The sequence below is a fragment of the Filicampus tigris genome, chromosome 1 (genome assembly GCF_054856515.1).
Source record: "Filicampus tigris isolate MCC_2025a chromosome 1, RoL_Ftig_1.0, whole genome shotgun sequence".
Classification (NCBI taxonomy): domain Eukaryota; kingdom Metazoa; phylum Chordata; class Actinopteri; order Syngnathiformes; family Syngnathidae; genus Filicampus; species Filicampus tigris.
Window position 1 is genome coordinate 21,504,471 of NC_141217.1, and position 12,131 is coordinate 21,516,601.

Below are 12,131 nucleotides of genomic sequence, written 5' to 3' on the forward strand. Positions count from 1 at the left end.
GAATGTACGAGGAGCCTGCTGTTGTTCCATATGGAAGGTGCCTCAGAAAAGTTGCCATTTGATGCAATTTTAATCAATTTCACTGGAATTAAACAACTAAAATGTAGTCAATGTCTTCTGACATAGAAAAACATTGTCTTTATTAATGGAGACATTGTGGTTGAAATCTCACTTTTGGGGTGGTGGTTCTGTTAAATAGTATGCTATTCTTTAAAATGAGTTTTCCCACCTTCTGTGGACTGTAGTTGTAAAAAGAAGTGTGTTCTGGTGTTTTTGCATCATCTGCCAAATTAACTAAGCAACCCACAGAACATCCATCCGTTTGTCCTGTCTTCGGGTACGAGATGCAGTGCACAGCTGGACTTGCCGCAGGCCAATTGCGGCCAACAAAACACAACATCTCAAGTTGACCAACAAAGTCTCAGTGTGTTGGTTTCTATTCAATATTCAGCTGTCTTGCCTCACAAGTGAATCATGGGCCTGCAATAAGGGAACGCAATATCACATTCAGCTAAACACCCAGGGGAAAGAAAACTCATAGCAGAAATGATAAATCCCTGACAAGTGTCGCCCATCCGACTGACATTCCATATGTTTGCCCTCAGTGGGGCTTCTTGCATCTGTCATCATGTCCAGGTAAAAGTGTGGAGAGGAAAAAAAAAAAAAAGCAGAAGCATTGCCGTGGATGATGCGCTTTCCTGTTGGCTCCTACTCAAAAAAAAAAAAAAAAAAAAAAAATCCAGCTTCTCAAGATGGCGGTCTTTGATTTACTGTCCAAATACACATCCAGATGTTTACTGGCGCTTTTCTTTTGGCAGGTAACATCAACCAGATTGTGCCTCCTTAGTGCTGACGCATGGCTGCTGACACGGCGACAGATGGCCTGCTGGATACCCACCCTTCCTCACATGGGGGTGTCTGAAGATGGAAGGGGTTCACTTTAAGGTACAATTGGTCTTCCTGTGGGCTTTATACGCCTTCATTTTTTTGCATTGATCTTGCAAATAGGTTTTAATCGTGAACACATGCTACTGGGATGACGGAGTTGTCGTGCCAAGCCGTCTGTGAAGAGCAGTGGCAAAAATGTGTTGAAAGCTGCAACCTGTCAAGACCTTAGACTCCAGTTGTGTCAGCTATCCTGTGTCAGTCAACATCACTTCAGAAACAGATAGTTCAAGTTGAGAGGAGAATCGTGCCTGGTTTTGCCATTTTGATGATTACGGACACCCAAAATTCATCAACTTAAAAAATGTGAATATTACATTAAAATAAATAAATAAATAAATAAAATGAATATAGAAATTATGTATGAAGATACTATCCAGAAGTTCAAGTCCCTCATGATTAATTTCGAGCGCCGTTCGTGTAACATGTCAACGGGAATCCTAACGTTGGAGCGCGAGCGACGCCACTTGTCGTCAACGACATTTTTATGGGAATGGCCGAAGAAAAGTCTTGGCCAACTCTGGTTTGATCATTAAAATTGTTAGCATAAAAGTCACTTTTGCTACATGCATAAAATATATCTTTTCACAAAAAGCTTGTTTTCTGCATTTTGGGTCCAAAATAGGTAATTTGGGTGAAATCAACCTATGCTCGACTACTGATTTATTAAAAAATAGAAAAAAGGTAGAAACAAACTTTTTTTTTGTGATAAAAGAAAAAAAAAGTCTCTTTTATTTGGTAGTTGCTGTTTTTTCATACTCATAAAACACAAAACACAGTCAGGGGTGGCATGGCTCAGTGGCAGAGTAATCGTTTCCCAACCCGAAGCTTATGGGTTCGATCCCCGGCCATTGTGACCATGTCGAAGTATCCTTGAGCAAGATACTGAACCACCAGTTGCTCCTGATGCTGCGTCATCAGTAGGTATGCAAATGAGGTACAGTGTGTGAAGCACTTTGAGTACCGAAGGTAGAAAAGTGCTATACAAGTGACCGCCCACTTACCATTTACATTCTGTCAGTCTTGAAAGATCAGCCAGAATGCTCTAAATTGGCTGGCATTCAATAGATTTGCTCTCAGTTTTTTTAAATGGCTGACATTTAAAGAGATAATGGACGCTTTTAATTGAACTACAGAAAAAAATAGATTTGTCTCTCATTGAGGTTCTATTCATATTATCCTTGCAGTAGTTTTAAAGGAATTAGATTTTTTTTTTGTCACCCATGGGATGTCTTGTTTAGTCACCTTTGAGCACAGTCAAACTCTGCCAGCACATCAAACTTTGATGCGGTTTAAATCAATGTCTACATTTCCAAACGGCCGAGTGCAGCTCTGTTGTGCGCTCTCACCTAAAGCCCGGTTCTCACAGCGTGATAATCGGCCCGATTTTAGCCCCAAATCCCCTCTCCCGATAATCGTAGGACGGGGCCGACTCTCGTATTGGCTCCAAAAATAATCTTATCAGATAATCCTGCCGTGCGTGGTGTGCTCAGACTGATCTCGGCCGCTCGTGAGGATGTCCGACCTAAAATTGGGGATATTCAACATGTTGGGTTGTTTTTGGCCCGACTTTGCACCATGTGTGGTGTGCCCCGTGGACAACCGAGCACGCCGCCGGTTGGTAGTGACATACAGCCAATCAGAAAGTGAGGTGACGGGGCGGTGAGGAAGCGTGGTGGGAAGCCAAAATGAAAACAGTCATGTCGAAACAGAGCCTAACGTCTTTTCTTTTTGTGTCACTTCTTTCCCACTAAAAATAATCCACAAACTAGCGCCACCATCAAAACACGATCTGAGACCCCTGCTGCTTGTTCATCCGCCATGTTTGTTTACTCTGAAGTCTCATTTAATCTCGAGGGGTTTTGCGATATTTTTCCGTCTGATTTGAGAATATCTGTGAATGACTCGGTTCGTGTGTGATGTGTTGACCTTGCCGTTTGGCTGCACACCACACATGGTACGTTCAAAATTGTTATGCCCATGATTTTTTTTCTCGTCATGTGTTGGGTCTCTCAGAGCTTGGAAGTCGATTTAAAAATCTTGCCATGTGAACCAGGCTTTAGCTGCTTCCAATGGATAAATGAGTGGCTTTGGCCCTAGATGGGATAATGGCGAATACTGATGAGAAGTCTTTGATTTCCACCAAAGCTTTCAGTGATGGTGTGAAGTATCTTGCTAGCTTGACCATATCATTATTCAAATATCAAATTACATGATGGTACTTTGCCTTGTGGCAAGTGTGGCATTTGCTGTGTAGTGAGTTGGAGAGTCAGTCAGAAGCAGCTCCACACATAGCGGCTTTAAACCAATATGCCAAAATCAGGGCCAGCCACCAGCAAGCTGTGTTCTGGGCTGAAAGCTAATGACACCGCTGGGCGAGTTAACTACCATTTGGCACCTGCAATGGCACCAAAACCGAACACCTGCCCGTGTCGCCTTCCAAAATTTTATGGGACTGTAACTTTTGTGATTAACCAAATATCCCGCTGACAACACAAAGGTTATGTTCTGATGTGGAGCTGTGACTGGCTGGATAGGGTGGCAGCAGTGGCAATGCAGCGCAGCTGGTGAGGGTTGTTGTGCTGTATTGTTGGATTCAGTTTACCGTTTTAATTTGAAAATGAATTAAATTAATTCAAATTATTCATAATTATGAGTTGTCATGTGTAACACTGTTGCGCGTCGACTAGGATCTTTTATCTTTGCGTTTTACATTATTTGATCAGTAATAATGCAAGTGTCCACTGTCCTATGACAACATGAATGCCGAAAAAAGCAATATGCAAACTGTTTTACGAAAAACCCTGACATCTTGTATTTTCATCAGCGATGCACGAAGGCTGTCTGAATATAGAAACTTGCTATTCTTTGTCTTTCAAACTTGAATCCTAGGTGTCTGGCTCAATACTACAGCCAAGGGACCATAATATGGAGGAGGATATTATTGTCACTCTGTCATCCACTTTGGTCCACTTAAGACTGAAACATGATAATAAATCCTGATTCTCTCTGAGACCTAAAGTGAGTTTTTTTCTCCAAAATAGCTCAATTGAGGTTTTATTTTTATCAGTTATTAGTTGAGACATCTCTGTGCTGAGGGTTGATCGGCGTGAACTCATTTGTTTCCGGCACAATCGGATCACTTTTCAAATGTTGTGGTTTGTAAGGGACGGACATTGCCAACCTGTCTGGCTTCAGCAATCAGCCAAAGGTCAGCTCACTTCGCTTTTAAAATGCCGCCCGGGCCTTTTTCATGCATTTGTCGGCATCAAATGAGGCTTCCACAAATGGAGTAAGTCAAAGCTCTGACATTTTGTCACTGGGGTGGGACAATCACTTGTTGCTCTCAAAGGAGTTTGTTGTGGGCTATTTCAAAAGACAAGTACCTTATATCTGTAAATGTGTCTTTGTGGACTTCCATAGTTCCTGACTGAATTAAATCTCTTACCTGTAGTCACTCAAGAGATACTCGCACAGACCTGAATAGAATTTAGAATTAAATATATCTTGTTATAATTCATCAGTCCTGGCAGGCACGGTGGCAATGTACCGTATGTACGAAATATAGCCGTTCATGACATGAGTGCATATGATGTGCCACTCCATATGTCAATATGCATGAGTCCACGTCTTCATCTTCCAAACCGCTTATCCTATACCGGGTCGCGGGGAGTTGCTGGAGCCTATCCCAGCCGTCAATAGGCGAAGGCAGACTACACCCCGAACTGGTCGCCAGCCAGTCGCAGGGCACACATAGACACTGTCACTGAGCGGGAATCGATCCCACGCTGCCTGCACACAACTCAGGTGTGTGTACCACTACACTATCAGGGACGAGTCCACGTCTCAGATTTCTTATTCTCGGTTTGAATCCCAGCTCTGGCCTTGTTTTTTGTCTTCGTTTTTTTATCCATACAGTATGTCTATCTATACCAAATAACACATGCTTGTGGGTACGATACAAAAAAGCAATAAATTATAATAATCATAATAATAAGTACATCATGCATGACGAGTAGCCTACATCTCCTTCGTGACGACTATAAGTGAATTATAATTTTTCCTCCTGCCCGAATATTTGTTGACCAATGAAAAGTAGTGTATTATTATTATTATTATTATTATTATTATTGTTTTTTTTATTATTATTATTTATATATTTGTATTTTATCCCCCACAAAATGTAAACACTTTGCATTGGACACTGGCAATATGTCATCAAAAACATGAATAGCTCTTTTCCAAAACTCTAATTATCCATTTGGATTATCCTTAGAAAAACAACATGTACTTACCCGGAACTGTAAATTGTATGAGAGTATTTATTCTGTTTAAACAGTTCTTTGGGTCACTTTGAATATTTTGAACAAAACATTATATTCTGTACACAATAGAATACCATGGAAAGATCTTCCATGGAGTTTTGACCTTTACTTTATAAACTTTAAAACTCACCGAATGCTTCTACTTCTTGAAGATGCTTGCATTTTAATTGGCTTTTTTTTTTACATTTTGAAAATTCAGATTTTTCAGAAAAAAGCAATTTTACAGTAAAATTTAAATTATAGCTTTGTCACAACAACACTCAATACTATGACGACATTCTGAGTTTGTTTGATGGAGAAATACAGTGAAACGTATGGAACGTTTAAGAAAACAAGAGCAAGAAATAAAGCAAACTTCTCTCCTAAAGCATAAAACTCCAAATAGCAATATGATGGGTCGTTTTTCATTTGTTTGTATTCATCATTAATCTAAACAGAAAACACTAACAAATCCACAAGACAAATTGATGCTCCATATTGAGATATTAAGATATATATTGAATTTGAGGTCCAGGAAGTGGAAGCTAATTAACCTGTGTGCAAGAGTTCTCGGAGATTAGATAAAGCCATATGTTTGGCGTCACTATCATGGGAATTGAAGTGGGGATAGACTGCAAATTAATATTAAATTAATGAACAAGAGTCATTATGTGAGCTCCTTGAGTAGATTGATGAAGTTTGTTGGTAAAGTCACATTCACTTCAGCCCTCGCTAGTTTCGACATCATCCATCTCACTTAGACACGGAACATAAAGACGTCACCTTTATTACGGAGTCTAGCACAAGAATACTGAATTATTTATTCTATTCAATTGTGCTACTGCAAAGATCTGCAGCATTGTACTGTAGTTTGACCTGTCTGCTGTACAGTGGAGGATTAATACAAATAAACATCTTATCACATCACATTATACTACCTATTTCACGGTTAAAAATGTGCATTTTGTGTCTATATTAGATCTATATTGTGGCCTGAAAAATGTTTCCTGTCATGTCTTGGGCTTCGCACATTCGATGATGTTGGTCTATTGTCTTTTGTTCTGCTCTTTTCTTTTCAATGAAACGCATGCTTGGGAAAATCTTGAGGTTAGAAGGTTGTCCTCACGTTCTCCATCCATGGCATAGCGTTGCTTCTCTGCCCTCAATTACTGTGTGATCATATCAGATTTTTTTCCCAGTGTAAATTGAGACAGTGAACAATTAGGCATCTTCTGCGGTGCAGTAATAAAAAGGAAGGAAATATCTCAACAATACATTCATAACACTCCTGCTCTCCAATGAATTCACTGAACTATTCTCATAAAGTAAAGATGCATTAGTTCAAATTGCACAGCCTCCATTGAGTTAGAATACATTACAATGACTGTAAAGCATACGTTGCCAGATAATAAAATGCACCATGGCAACACTGAACTCACAAAAATAATGCAAAATACAATTCTTGGCAGAGAGCATATTGCACACAACGGAAAGGAAGAGAAAATAATTAGAACCCTTTTCTTTAGCATAATTTTAAAAAGTCGACATCTGCTGATTTTCAGTCAAATGTGAATACGTTCTGATTTCCTTAGTGTGCTATGGAACCAAACAAATTATTTTTGTGCTTCAAACAGAACAAGACATTCTTGGAGATCATCTTACAGAAAAGAGATCAACATTTACGGACGTCTTTAGAACGAAACACTAACCCAGTCATTCCCAGACTTAAAAGAATGCTTATAGACCAATTTGAAATCCTGTGACGACCAACGAACACTTCAATCATAACTCTGATCAACACATAAGACTGGGATCAATAATTCCTAAATACAGTAAATATTTTTCATTCCAATGTTGCATAAATACTGTATGTGCACCAGTGTCGTTTTCGTCAACAATGACGAAAGTATTTCGTTAACGCCCCTTTTTTACATGACTATAACGAGACGATGACGAGCTAAACGTGGCTCTTTGACGACGAAAACATGGCGTGACGTACATGAATTTTCGGTGACGAAACGAGACAGGACAAAATTGTTAGCGTGTGGTCCGTCAGACGTTCAAAATTGATGACATCCCTTCCTATTGTACACGTAATCTGTCTTTTAAAAAATTGCAATGCTGGTGCAACCTATCCTTGTTTGGGCACGCCCACCGCCGGGACAGCACGCGGAGCGCGCGCAGAGTGCACGCGGAGCGCGCGCAGAGTGCACGCGTCGCACAGTGTGTTGCACACGCCGTTGCACAAGCCGGCACAACATAACACGAACAGCGGTCATTGGTCTGCTCACGCACACTGACGCGCTTTCCTTTGACGGACCATGGTGACAGTAACAGCAAATGGGCTTGGTGGTTGGAAACGAAGGAAAGATATGGACATACTTTCTGTACAACCCAGCAGAAAGAACAACACGATGCATTGTAGACAACAGTAACGGTGAATGTGGCCACAAGCTAAGTGGAAAGAATGACAAATCTCAAGCGACATCTGAGGGCTCGCCACGCTGATATTTTGTCCCAACTCGTCCTGTTAACATATACTGTATACATTTACTTGCACTCTGTTATTCAACAATCGGCTTGTGATCAATGTCATTGTGCTTAAAGTTTTCCACGTAACACGTGGCGCAAATGGGCTGACTTAAGGCATAAGTTATTTTGGTTGAGCTAGCGTCAAGGCTAGTGTCAATTCATTCACTTGTTGTGTGTAAAGTCAAATATTAAAAGTAGATTAAGGCAATGGTCCCCAACTATTTTGCTACCACGCACTGGTTGGTCCGCGTTGGGGTGTGTGTGTGTGTGTGTGTGTACAATAATAAACGCGAATCCACAGGTTTTTTTTATTTCACCAATATTGAATGACTTTTTAGCCTTAGCAATGCGGTTAGCCGCCAAAGTACTTACATTTTTTGATGAATCAGTTACAAAATGTATGCCTGTATGCACGGAATGTATGTATCAATACTTCTGTGCCTATTTTTAACTAAACAGAAACATTTTTGAATTTTCAACGACTAAATATACGAAAACTGGACTAAAACATTTTTTGGGAGCTTCTGTCGACTAAAACTAGACTAAAACCTTTTTGAGTTTTCGTCGACTAAAACTAGACTATTATCACTAATAGGAATGACTAAATGTGCTGAAAACTAATAAGCATTTTCGTCCAAAAGACTAAGACTAAATCTCAAATGCCTGCCAAAAACAACACTGATGTGCACAGCAGTGAGCGGCTTTGTTTCTTTGCATTAAAATAGCTAGCAAGCAAGCTAATATGCTGTAAGTAACTGCAGTGTTATCCATGCTATGATTTTACAGTACGACACACAGTGTGTCAAAATGCACACAACATTTTATTTGAAAGACCTGGTCCACAGGATAAGAGAGACCAGGTTGTATGTATCTCCTATCGCTGATCAGCAAGAGGTGTCCGTTGGTGCTAAGCAGAAGACTTTCTGCTAATGGCTTATATGTTATTTTCAATAGCGCTGTACAAGAAACCGCATGAGGCGATGTGTTTGTACGTTACAATTCACTGACCACAAATGAAGCCCAGCTGGTGGGAAAAGTAATCAAACCTCGCCTACAGAAAATTGAATAGTAACATCTTGATAAACTGCGTGTGTACTGCATCCGTACATCAGTTTTAAAAGCAAACGTCTGGAGAAATGTCCGCAGCTCAGTCAGCCTTTTTCATCTTTTCATGTGCCTCTTACGTTGATGGATGCCTGCTGAGGGCCCCCCGACCTCTCATTGATAGATTGACGCACCTCGCGGCGCAATAATCCCGTGTTTCAATGCGCACGCATGGTCTCAATACAATTTGTCATTGACAGGGTTCACATTCCAGCCTACCACCCTTGCTGCGTTAATTGTTTGCTTCCTAAATTGATAGGCTCATAGTGCTGCAGGCTCGTAAATAACAGGTAATGATGTATCTCCATCTTGTCAGCTGTATCAAAAAAGATCACTCACTGAGCTGAACTCTCACTAGATATGATGATCAGCAAGCTCTGCACAAGACGTACGCGACCTACGGCGTTTCGACTTTACGACGCCCGTGCCTCCTCTGCCATTTTGTCCCCAGCACCATAGTGACTACGTTGACATGCTGTCAATATTCGGGTTACGGTCAAAATTCAGATTTCGGAAACATTCAGATTAACCCGTTTACAAGAATGAGCGGACAGAGTTGCTCCGGCATTTGGATAACCCACTGTGAACATTGACGCATGGCGTCGTGACTCATATGGACGTCATTTCCGCTTGATACTTTCAACTGTCAATAAAACACTTGATGTCATGTCACTCACCACACTCACCACAATGAATGAAGCAGCCGGTTTCCTCCTCGCTCCAAAATTGTGCTTTTGTGCTGCGTCTCTGAGCTTGTGTACCTCTGCTTGTGTATTTGAGGTGGGTTGCATGCCAAACACTGCACTTCCTGTACGACAAAGACCAGGATTCCTTGCTGTTGAGCATGCGCAGAGTGTCCCGATCGTGTCTGTTTGTGTGCCGGGAGTTTCTTTGCCTCTTTCGCCCTCAACCCCTTTCTTCAATATCCACCTCTCAGCTGTAATGGCAAGCACAGCATCTTATTTTTTTTTTATTTTAATGCATTTTCATTTTTTATACCAAGTATTTTGACATAAATTCGACTTTAACGGAAATCCGACATATGCGGAAACTCGGGTTACATCACCATTGTAGGAACGGAATTCGTTCGTAAAATGAGGACTTTCTGTAACAAAACTGTAGTCTCACATGGACATTGATGTAACAAAAGAAAAAAAAAGTCACTTCCGTCTTTGGTTTTCTTTCTCACAATTGTTTTCTTCTCCATACTGTGTTCCCGGGTCTAACAATTAATGAACTCAGTCAACTTTGCACATGAACTCTCTCCTCATACAGCTTTTTTGTGTTTTTATGTGTCCAGAATGTGTTTGACATTGAAACACGTACGTGGGAGCTTTGCACACTCTTCCCTTGCTCGTGTGTCGTCACTGTCCTCAACTCCGAAGTAGTCAGGGGCGAACTGACTGCAGCTGTACAAAATCTTTGTCTTTTTCAACCGGTAAACGTAACGCAGCTCTCGGTCCAGTGACCGGCAGTGGTGAAACACAGACGCATGAATGGGTATTACTTGATTAATCAAGTGGGGCTTCATTCCATAGCATTTCAGTAGCAAACAGTTTTGTATGGCACTCACGCTAATAATTATAACTAAGCGCATCTGCTCCACACTCTTGTCCACTCTTAACTTATCACTTATCGGCCGCCCAGACAGGGTTTAAATAAGTGGACGTATCCGGGCAAAAAAGGACGTTTGGTCACTCTAATCTTATACTGTCTAGGCCGCCCATATGACAAAGTGTGACTCGATGGTCTTAACAGGATTCAACTAAATATGTGTCGTGTCAGTGGTTTATCAGCTTCACTCCTCACCGACCTGCTTTGCGGATGGTTTCTTTATGACATAACAAGAACCCTGTGGATTTTTGACAGACCTATTGTCAGTGCTTTTTCCAGGTGTAATAGTCAACTTGCTAACTTTGATACTTGAAGAGAATGTCATCTGACATCCCGACAAGAAGCCAATTAATTTTGAATGACAATCTGACACAAGCTGGTTCAAAACAATATTTCAACCAAACAGTAGAATTGTGTTGAAAGGCAAAAGCAAAGCAGCACTTGAAGGGCTTGTCCTTCCCATTGAGGCCTGATCATCTTTGTGCACTCGTCAGCTTCAGTTAGTGTCCAGAGTTTGTTTGGATCGTCAGAGGCGCCGCTTTGGGCGACATCTTACTTGTTGTTCTTGTAGCAGGGTTGGCGTGAGGTTAAAACAGCATCGGCTGCTTTGCACAGGATCATTGGTGAATCATTTTTTGACCGGCAGAACCAGCATTGATTCACTGATGCCATCATATGGCTTGGCTTTTAGTCATTTCCTTTAGAAACTTCTTTCTTACTTGTGTTAAAGATGACCAACACATTTATCTTATTTGAGTTCAAAAACCTTCATAATCCTTGTCGTCAAATAACAAATGTTTGATAAACACTTGAGTGCTAACCGTAGGTATTTCTAGTGCATTTTTGGGGGTGCTGCAGCAATCCCTGCACCCCTTTAATTTGAGAGATGTATTTTTTTTTCTGTATGTCCTTTTTAAACAAAATAGGAAACACAATATTGGGTTGAAAAATAATATGCTTGCTCCTGAAAGCTTGGCATACTTTACAGCATTAACTAAGAAGGGCCTATCTTAGCGAAAAGGTGACTTGATGCTCGGTGGGATACATTGTGATTGTCTACAACCAAACGCTTATCATTTTAACAGCATTCTTTCATCTAGTGACCTGCGAGGTTTACGTTAAAATGAATCATGTTGTACGACAAATCAAGGTCAGTAGTGTGGCACTGTGAAATTTGTTGTAACAGGAAGAAAACTCTGATTTCCCGCCTGCTCATTCTGGCCACCAGGATCCATTTTCATGATTGGCATGCAGATGGATCTTAATGTCCTTTGTTGCCGTGGTACTGGCACGTCCATAATGTGTTGCTAAGAGCTGAAGGCCGTTCCACAAATGAGGGTGACATGATGCTGGATCAAGACCCCTGAAAGTTAATGCTTACAGACGGCTACCATGATGGCACCTCATACTAACCCCCTGTGACTCCTCCAACCCTTTAAATGTGGACACTGCATGGTGTTCTCCATCACTGTGAGTGAGTGTGGCCAGGTCCCGGGCAGACACCGTGAAATGGGTACGCCTCTGGATCACGGAGCAGACCACTCAGCCCTCACTGCCCAGAGCTGCTCCATTTACCATGGCCCATTAGCATGATGAGGCGCCATGCGCTCGCCATTCATTCGTCCCTCGCCG

The 12,131-nt window shown here is 41.3% G+C and overlaps 1 long non-coding RNA gene across 4 annotated transcripts in view; it reads left to right on the forward strand.

Annotated features, from left to right (window-relative positions):
• The window catches only part of LOC147153244 (uncharacterized), a 138,388-nt gene that overhangs the window by 63,978 nt on the left and 62,279 nt on the right, over nt 1-12,131 (forward strand). For all 4 annotated transcript variants that reach the window (XR_015086256.1, XR_015086258.1, XR_015086257.1 and 1 more), the window contains exon 3: nt 819-945. This is a non-coding gene — a long non-coding RNA (uncharacterized LOC147153244). The remainder of the gene's footprint in view (nt 1-818; nt 946-12,131) is intronic.